Raw genomic sequence first — 7500 nt, 5'->3', positions numbered from 1 at the left:
CGGGTGGCACAGGGCTGGATGGGGCTTTCGTATAGCAGGGACGGTGCTGCCTCTCGCTTCGCTCGCTGTCCGCCGCTCGCCGCTCGCGCAGCCAAAAATGGCCAGTTTTGGCCCGTTTTTGGGCCGTTTTGGCCAGTTTTTGGCCTGTTCTTGCATTGCGCGGTGACCGTCGAGAGCGGAGCAAAACGTCAGCCATCTCAGCACCCTGGAACCCCCCGGGTTGTCACGACCTTAGCTGGAATTGCCTAAGGCGTGCGGCACCCTTGCGGCCTACGACGCGAACTTAGCTTGCGTTGCCTAAGTCGCGAGTCACTCTTGCGGCAAAGACGCGAACTTAGCTTGCCTTGCCTAAGTCGCGCTTCGCCCTTGCGATCTTGCTCCGCAAGGATCAGCCCACTTTGTAACCTCTCGCAGGTCCCGAAGGACCTGTAAAAGAGAAAGAGAGTTAGATCGAAAGAACGAGCAACGGACACGTCCCGAAGTCTCGCGAAAAGGAAAGCTTTACAAGCAATTCGTCAAACACCTTGTGTGCACAAGAGAAAAGAGGGAGAGGGGGAAAAACAAGGCTTTCAAGGATGAACGAACAGCTGCAAGCCCACAAACAGCCGCTCACCTGGTCCCGGACGCAACACCAAGTTCCCGTAAAGGTCACGTACGAACTTGCGAAAGAGTGTTCAACGCCCGGTATATAACCGAAGCCCCATCCAGCCATGTGCCACCCGGGGGGTTCCTGGGTGCTGAGATGGCTGACGTTTTGGTGAGCGGAGGCAGCACTCCGCTCACCTCCCGCGGCACGCGAAAACGGAGCCGTTTTGGGCTGTTTTGGGGCTGTTTTGCTCGGTTCGGTGAGCGATCGCTTTGCAACGCTGCAGCTTGTTCGAACTTACATATTTACAAGCAAAATGACCCAAAACCATGGGAAAACATGCTGTCAAGCAGCTGTACATGCGGGTGTGAGCGACGAACGGTTCGTTGAACGAAGTTGTTGCGGGTGCGCGACGACCGTTCGTGACATTCTCCCCCACTTAAACTGTCGACGCCCTCGTCGACGCTTGTTGGTAGTTGTTGATGACGTCTTCTTCATGTCGCAGGGCGTCTTCAGGCTCCCAACTGGCTTCAGTTCGGGGAAGCTTTCGCCACTTCACCAAGTACTCTGTTTGCTCCGCTCCGTTGGGTAGCTTTATCTTGCGATCCGCCAGAATGGTTTCCACTCGCTTCTCGTAGGAGGCTGTGATGGGAGGTAGCCGAGTTGGAACACTTCGAGAAGCATCTTGCGGATCTGAATGGTAGGCCTTCAGGTTGCTGGCGTGAAGAACGTTGTGAATTTTGAACCACGCCGGCAGCTGCAACTTGTAAGAAACATTGCCTACCCTGCTGATAATTGGGAAGGGCCCTTCATACTTACGCACCAATCCTTTGTGGACTCTTTTCCTGAAGAATTGGAGTGATGCTGGTTGGAGCTTTACCAACACCAAATCGCCAACTTTGAACTCCTGTGGTCGCCTTCCCAAGTCTGCCCACTTCTTCATCCGTTTTGCCGCCTTCTCCAAGTAAGCCCGCGCAATATCGGCATTTCGATGCCACTCCTTTGCGAAATGGTAGGCTGATGGACTACTCCCCGTATACCCAATTGCCATAGTGTGCGGAGTCGACGGTTGTTGTCCTGTGATAATTTCGAAGGGGCTCTTGTTGGATGCAGAGCTCCGCTGCAAGTTGTAGGAGAATTGGGCGATGTCCAACAGCTTCACCCAATCTCGTTGATTGGCACTCACGTAGTGCCGGAGATACTGCTCCAAGAGCGAATTTATTCTTTCAGTCTGACCATCCGTCTGGGGGTGGAGGCTTGTAGAGAAGTATAACTTTGATCCCAACAACTTGAATAGCTCGGTCCAGAACCGTCCCAGAAACCGAGCGTCTCGATCACTAATGATATTGTGTGGGACTCCCCAATACTTCACTACACCCTTCATCATCAGTCTGGCCGCCTCTTCAGCTGAACAGTGTAGGGGAGCAGCAATGAATGTTGCATACTTTGAAAACCGATCGACCACCACAAGTATCGATCCAAGTCCCCCTACAGGTGGCAAGCTTGATATGAAGTCTAAGGAAATGCTCTCCCATGGCCTTTCTGGTACGGGCAACGGCTCCAAAAGTCCCACCGGCTTCCGCTGCTCCACCTTGTCTTGTTGGCAAGTAAGGCATGTTCGAACATACTCCTCCACATCAATCCCCATCTTTGGCCAGTAGAAGGCCCTCTCCACGAGAGCCAATGTTCTGTGAATGCCGGGATGTCCAGCCCAAAGGGAATCGTGACACTCTTTTAAGAGTTCACGCCTTAAGTTGTCCACTCGGGGAACATAAACCCTATTCCCTTTTGTGTAAACAAGTCCCTCCTGGACCCAAAATCGTCGTGCCTTGCCTTCTTTGATGAGCTGCATCAGGATAACTGCTTGGGGATCACTATACAGTCCATCTCTGATTCGGAAAAGGAAGTTGGAGTGTAACTGACTTGTTTGGCCTCTGCCCTCCAGTTGTGTAGCATTCACGCACTCCACCTTCCGACTCAGCGCATCGGCCACGACGTTCGCCTTCCCGGGCTTATATTCCATTGCCATATCAAATTCAGCCAGGAAGTCCTGCCACCGTGCTTGCTTTGGGGAGAGCTTCTTCTGAGTTTGGAAATAACTCAGGGCGATGTTGTCTGTCCTCAGCACAAATCGCGACCCAAGGAGGTAGTGTCGCCAAACTCGTAGGCAGTGGATCACCGCTGTCATCTCCTTCTCATGCACTGGATACCGCCTCTCGGTCTCGTTGAGTTTGCGGCTCTCGTAGGCCACCGGATGACCTTCTTGCATGAGTACTCCACCAATAGCAAAGTCCGAAGCATCTGTATGGACTTCAAAGGGCTCTCCATAGTTTGGCAATTTGAGCACTGGTTCTTCCAGAACAGCAGCCTTCAGATCTTGGAATGCTATCTCACATCTGTCAGACCACTTCCAAGGCTGCTCCTTCTTCAGCAACTCCGTCAGTGGGGTTGCCCGCTTCGAATATCCCGCGATGAAGCGTCGATAGTAGTTGACGAAACCAAGGAAGGATCTCAACTCTGGCACCTTCTTTGGAGTTCGCCATTCCGCAACTGCTTGCACCTTCGACTTATCCATCCGAATGGAACCATCACCGATTCGATGCCCCAAGAATAGGATCTCAGTCTGAGCAAAGTAGCATTTCTCCCTTTTTACGAACAACGTGTTCTCCCTGAGAACCTTGAAAATCGTCCGAAGGTGCTTGACGTGCTCCTCGAGCGTTTGGCTGTAGACGACGATATCGTCCAAGTAGACGACCACGAACTTATCCAAATACTCCTTGAATAGCTGGTTCATGAGAGTACAGAATGTGGCCGGAGCGTTGGTTAAGCCGAAAGGCATCACCAAGAACTCAAACGCTCCATATCTGGTCACACAAGTAGTCTTTGCTTCGTCGCCTTCAGCAATGCGCACCTGCCAATACCCCGACCGGAGGTCGAGTTTTGAGAAATACTTCGCCTTGCCCAGTTGATCGAACAAGTCCGCGATGAGCGGGATGGGATACTTGTTCTTCACTGTTACTTTGTTGAGGGCTCGATAGTCGACGCATAATCGGAGACTCCCATCTTGTTTCTTCTGAAAGAGAACTGGAGCTCCGAAAGGTGCTTTTGAGCTGCGGATGAGACCACCGCTTAGCAGTTCACCTAACTGCTTTCTAAGTTCTGCCAACTCTGGCGGGGCCATGCGATAGGGTGGTCTCGCTGGAGGCTTCACTCCTGGCTCCAGCTCAATACTGTGATCCACGCCTCTGCGTGGCGGAAGAGTCTTCGGCAACTCAGGTGGCATAACGTCTTTGAACTCCTTCAGGACGTTGGCCACCACAGCAGGTTCTTGAATGGCTTCTTCATTGAGTGGCTCTAGCTTCATAGCAGCCACGAATGTTAGTTCGCCCTTTCGCACCCCTTTCTTCAATTGTAATGCCGAAATATGTTGGGGCTCCTTGGTTCCTCTCCGAGAGACGGGCACCACACAGGGGTCATCGCCTCCCATCATACATAGGGAATTCAAGAATGGCATCGGCACCAACTTCGCCGCGTGCATAAACTCCATTCCAAGAATCACTTGGAAGTCGTCTAGTGGCACGGCCATCATGTTGGTGGTTCCGCTCCAAGTCCCGATTCTGATGGGAACTCCCTTCGCCAATCCGGAGATTCGCCTGGCCTCCGAGTTCACTGCTTTCATTCGGCTTGGGCTCTTCTCCAATGTCAACCCAAGTCGCTGTGCTTCACGATCGGCTATGAAGTTGTGGGTAGCGCCCGTGTCCACCATTGCACGGGTCGTTTGGCCATTCAGCTTGATGTCCACATACATCAGTTCACTACTTCCTGCTTTTTGTGCCTTCGTCTTCATGTTCTCCCCCACTTGACCCCGCATAGCGTTCAACAAACGCATTGCTCCCATTCGGGGTCCTTGCGACTCTTCATCGTCGCTGCTGGATTCAGAACTGCTTGAGCTAAGGGCAACAGCTTTGCCCTTGTCCGATCGGGGAGGGTGGATGGAAGCTGTCAAAGCGTTGAGTGCCTGCTTCTGTGGGCACTCCCTTACCATGTGCGGTCCTCCGCACAAGAAGCATCCTCCAGGTTTCGAGGCCTTGCCTTTTGGGTTCGGCCCTTTGTGGGAGCTCTTCTTCTTCTGTTCGCCCCCGAGCTCCTTCCCTCGAGAATGTTTTTGAGGGCGATTGCTTGAAGATTGTTTCCTTCTCGCTGGGTCTTCAGAGGAAACGAAGTCGGTGAGCCTTTCTGCAGCTGCAATTGCCCCGACCACGTCGGTAACATTCCTTCGATTCAGCTCTTGCTGAGCCCATGGTTTCAAACCATCAAGGAAACTGAACAACTTGTCCTTCTCGGACATGTCCTGTATGTCCAGCATTAGTGCAGAAAACTGCTTTACATAGTCTCGGATGGTGGTACTTTGGCGGAGTTGTCTCAACTTCCTTCTTGCGACGAACTCTGTGTTCTCCGGTAGGAACTGAGTTCTCAACTCCCGCTTCAAGTCTTCCCATGTGTCGACTCGACACCGACCTTGTTGGATTTCCTCCCAACGAGTTCGCCACCAAAGTTTCGCATCTCCGTTCAGATACATTGTTGCTATTGAAACTTTGGTATCTTCAGAATCGGGTCTCGTAGCTCGGAAGTATTGTTCCATGTCAAACAGAAAGTTCTCGAGCTCCTTGGCATCTCTGGCCCCTCCGTATCCATGGGGCTCAGGTGCCCTCAAGTTTTGTGGCGGTGCAACGCGGGTGTTGCCTCCTCCCGCATTTAGCGTTCTTGTGAGCATAGCCACCTTCGCCGTGAGTTCCGCCACAACATCTTGTAAGTGCTGCACGGAGTCCTTGGTGTCATCGGACAGTCGGTCGACTAGGGCCTCGACCTTGTCGATCCTGGACTCCGCTTCCTCTTGCGAGCTCTCTACCCCAACAAGTCTTTGTTGGCCATGGTAGAGTTCCTCCATGCTCGCTTCCAGAACATCCAGGCGGGTTTCCGCCGTCGTGAGTCTCTCCTTATGACTCTTTTTCCCAGTTAGCGCACCAGATTGCGCTTCCTCCGCTCGCGGAGAGTTGCCAACTTCTCGCTCATCCTGTTCGCTGCCGCGATCCTCGTGAGCGGCTCCAACAGCATGAGAGCGAGTGTGCACATGCAGCCCACCTGTGGCTGCTTGGGGCAAGGGTCCAGCTTGCCCCGTCTTGCTCGATTCGCCACGATGCTTTGCCATGGCGAAGTTGCGAAGTTCGTTCGCTGTTCGATCGAAGAGCTTGCCCGCTCTGATACCACAATGTCACGACCTTAGCTGGAATTGCCTAAGGCGTGCGGCACCCTTGCGGCCTACGACGCGAACTTAGCTTGCGTTGCCTAAGTCGCGAGTCACTCTTGCGGCAAAGACGCGAACTTAGCTTGCCTTGCCTAAGTCGCGCTTCGCCCTTGCGATCTTGCTCCGCAAGGATCAGCCCACTTTGTAACCTCTCGCAGGTCCCGAAGGACCTGTAAAAGAGAAAGAGAGTTAGATCGAAAGAACGAGCAACGGACACGTCCCGAAGTCTCGCGAAAAGGAAAGCTTTACAAGCAATTCGTCGAACACCTTGTGTGCACAAGAGAAAAGAGGGAGAGGGGGAAAAACAAGGCTTTCAAGGATGAACGAACAGCTGCAAGCCCACAAACAGCCGCTCACCTGGTCCCGGACGCAACACCAAGTTCCCGTAAAGGTCACGTACGAACTTGCGAAAGAGTGTTCAACGCCCGGTATATAACCGAAGCCCCATCCAGCCATGTGCCACCCGGGGGGTTCCTGGGTGCTGAGATGGCTGACGTTTTGGTGAGCGGAGGCAGCACTCCGCTCACCTCCCGCGGCACGCGAAAACGGAGCCGTTTTGGGCTGTTTTGGGGCTGTTTTGCTCGGTTCGGTGAGCGATCGCTTTGCAACGCTGCAGCTTGTTCGAACTTACATATTTACAAGCAAAATGACCCAAAACCATGGGAAAACATGCTGTCAAGCAGCTGTACATGCGGGTGTGAGCGACGAACGGTTCGTTGAACGAAGTTGTTGCGGGTGCGCGACGACCGTTCGTGACAGGGTGGCACAGGGCTGGATGGGGCTTTCGTATAGCAGGGACGGTGCTGCCTCTCGCTTCGCTCGCTGTTCGCCGCTCGCCGCTCGCTCGCGCAGCCAAAAATGGCCAGTTTTGGCCCGTTTTTGGGCTGTTTTGGCCAGTTTTTGGCCTGTTCTTGCGTGGTGCGGTGACCGTCGTGAGCGGAGCAAAACGTCAGCCATCTCAGCACCCTGGAACCCCCCGGGTGGCACAGGGCTGGATGGGGCTTTCGTATAGCAGGGACGGTGCTGCCTCTCGCTTCGCTCGCTGTTCGCCGCTCGCCGCTCGCTCGCGCAGCCAAAAATGGCCAGTTTTGGCCCGTTTTTGGGCTGTTTTGGCCTGTTTTTGGGCTGTTCTTGTGTGGCGCGGTGACCGTCGTGAGCGGAGCAAAATGTCAGCCATCTCAGCACCCTGGAACCCCCCGGGTGGCACAGGGCTGGATGGGGCTTTCGTATAGCAGGGACGGTGCTGCCTCGCGCTTCGCTCGCTGTTCGCCGCTCTCCGCTCGCTCGCGCAGCAAAAAATGGCCAGTTTTGGCCCGTTTTTGGGCTGTTTTGGCCAGTTTTTGGCCTGTTCTTGCGTGCCGCGGCGACCGTCGTGAGCGGAGCAAAACGTCAGCCATCTCAGCACCCTGGAACCCCCCGGGTGGCACAGGGCTGGATGGGGCTTTCGTATAGCAGGGACGGTGCTGCCTCTCGCTTCGCTCGCTGTCCGCCGCTCGCTGCTCGCTCGCGCAGCCAAAAATGGCCAGTTTTGGCCCGTTTTTGGGCTGTTTTGGCCTGTTTTTGGGCTGTTCTTGTGTGCCGCGGCGACCGTCGTGAGCGGAGCAAAATG

Source organism: Musa acuminata, unplaced genomic scaffold (genome assembly GCF_036884655.1).
Source record: "Musa acuminata AAA Group cultivar baxijiao unplaced genomic scaffold, Cavendish_Baxijiao_AAA HiC_scaffold_47, whole genome shotgun sequence".
NCBI lineage: Eukaryota > Viridiplantae > Streptophyta > Magnoliopsida > Zingiberales > Musaceae > Musa > Musa acuminata.
Note: the sequence above shows the minus strand (reverse complement) of the source record.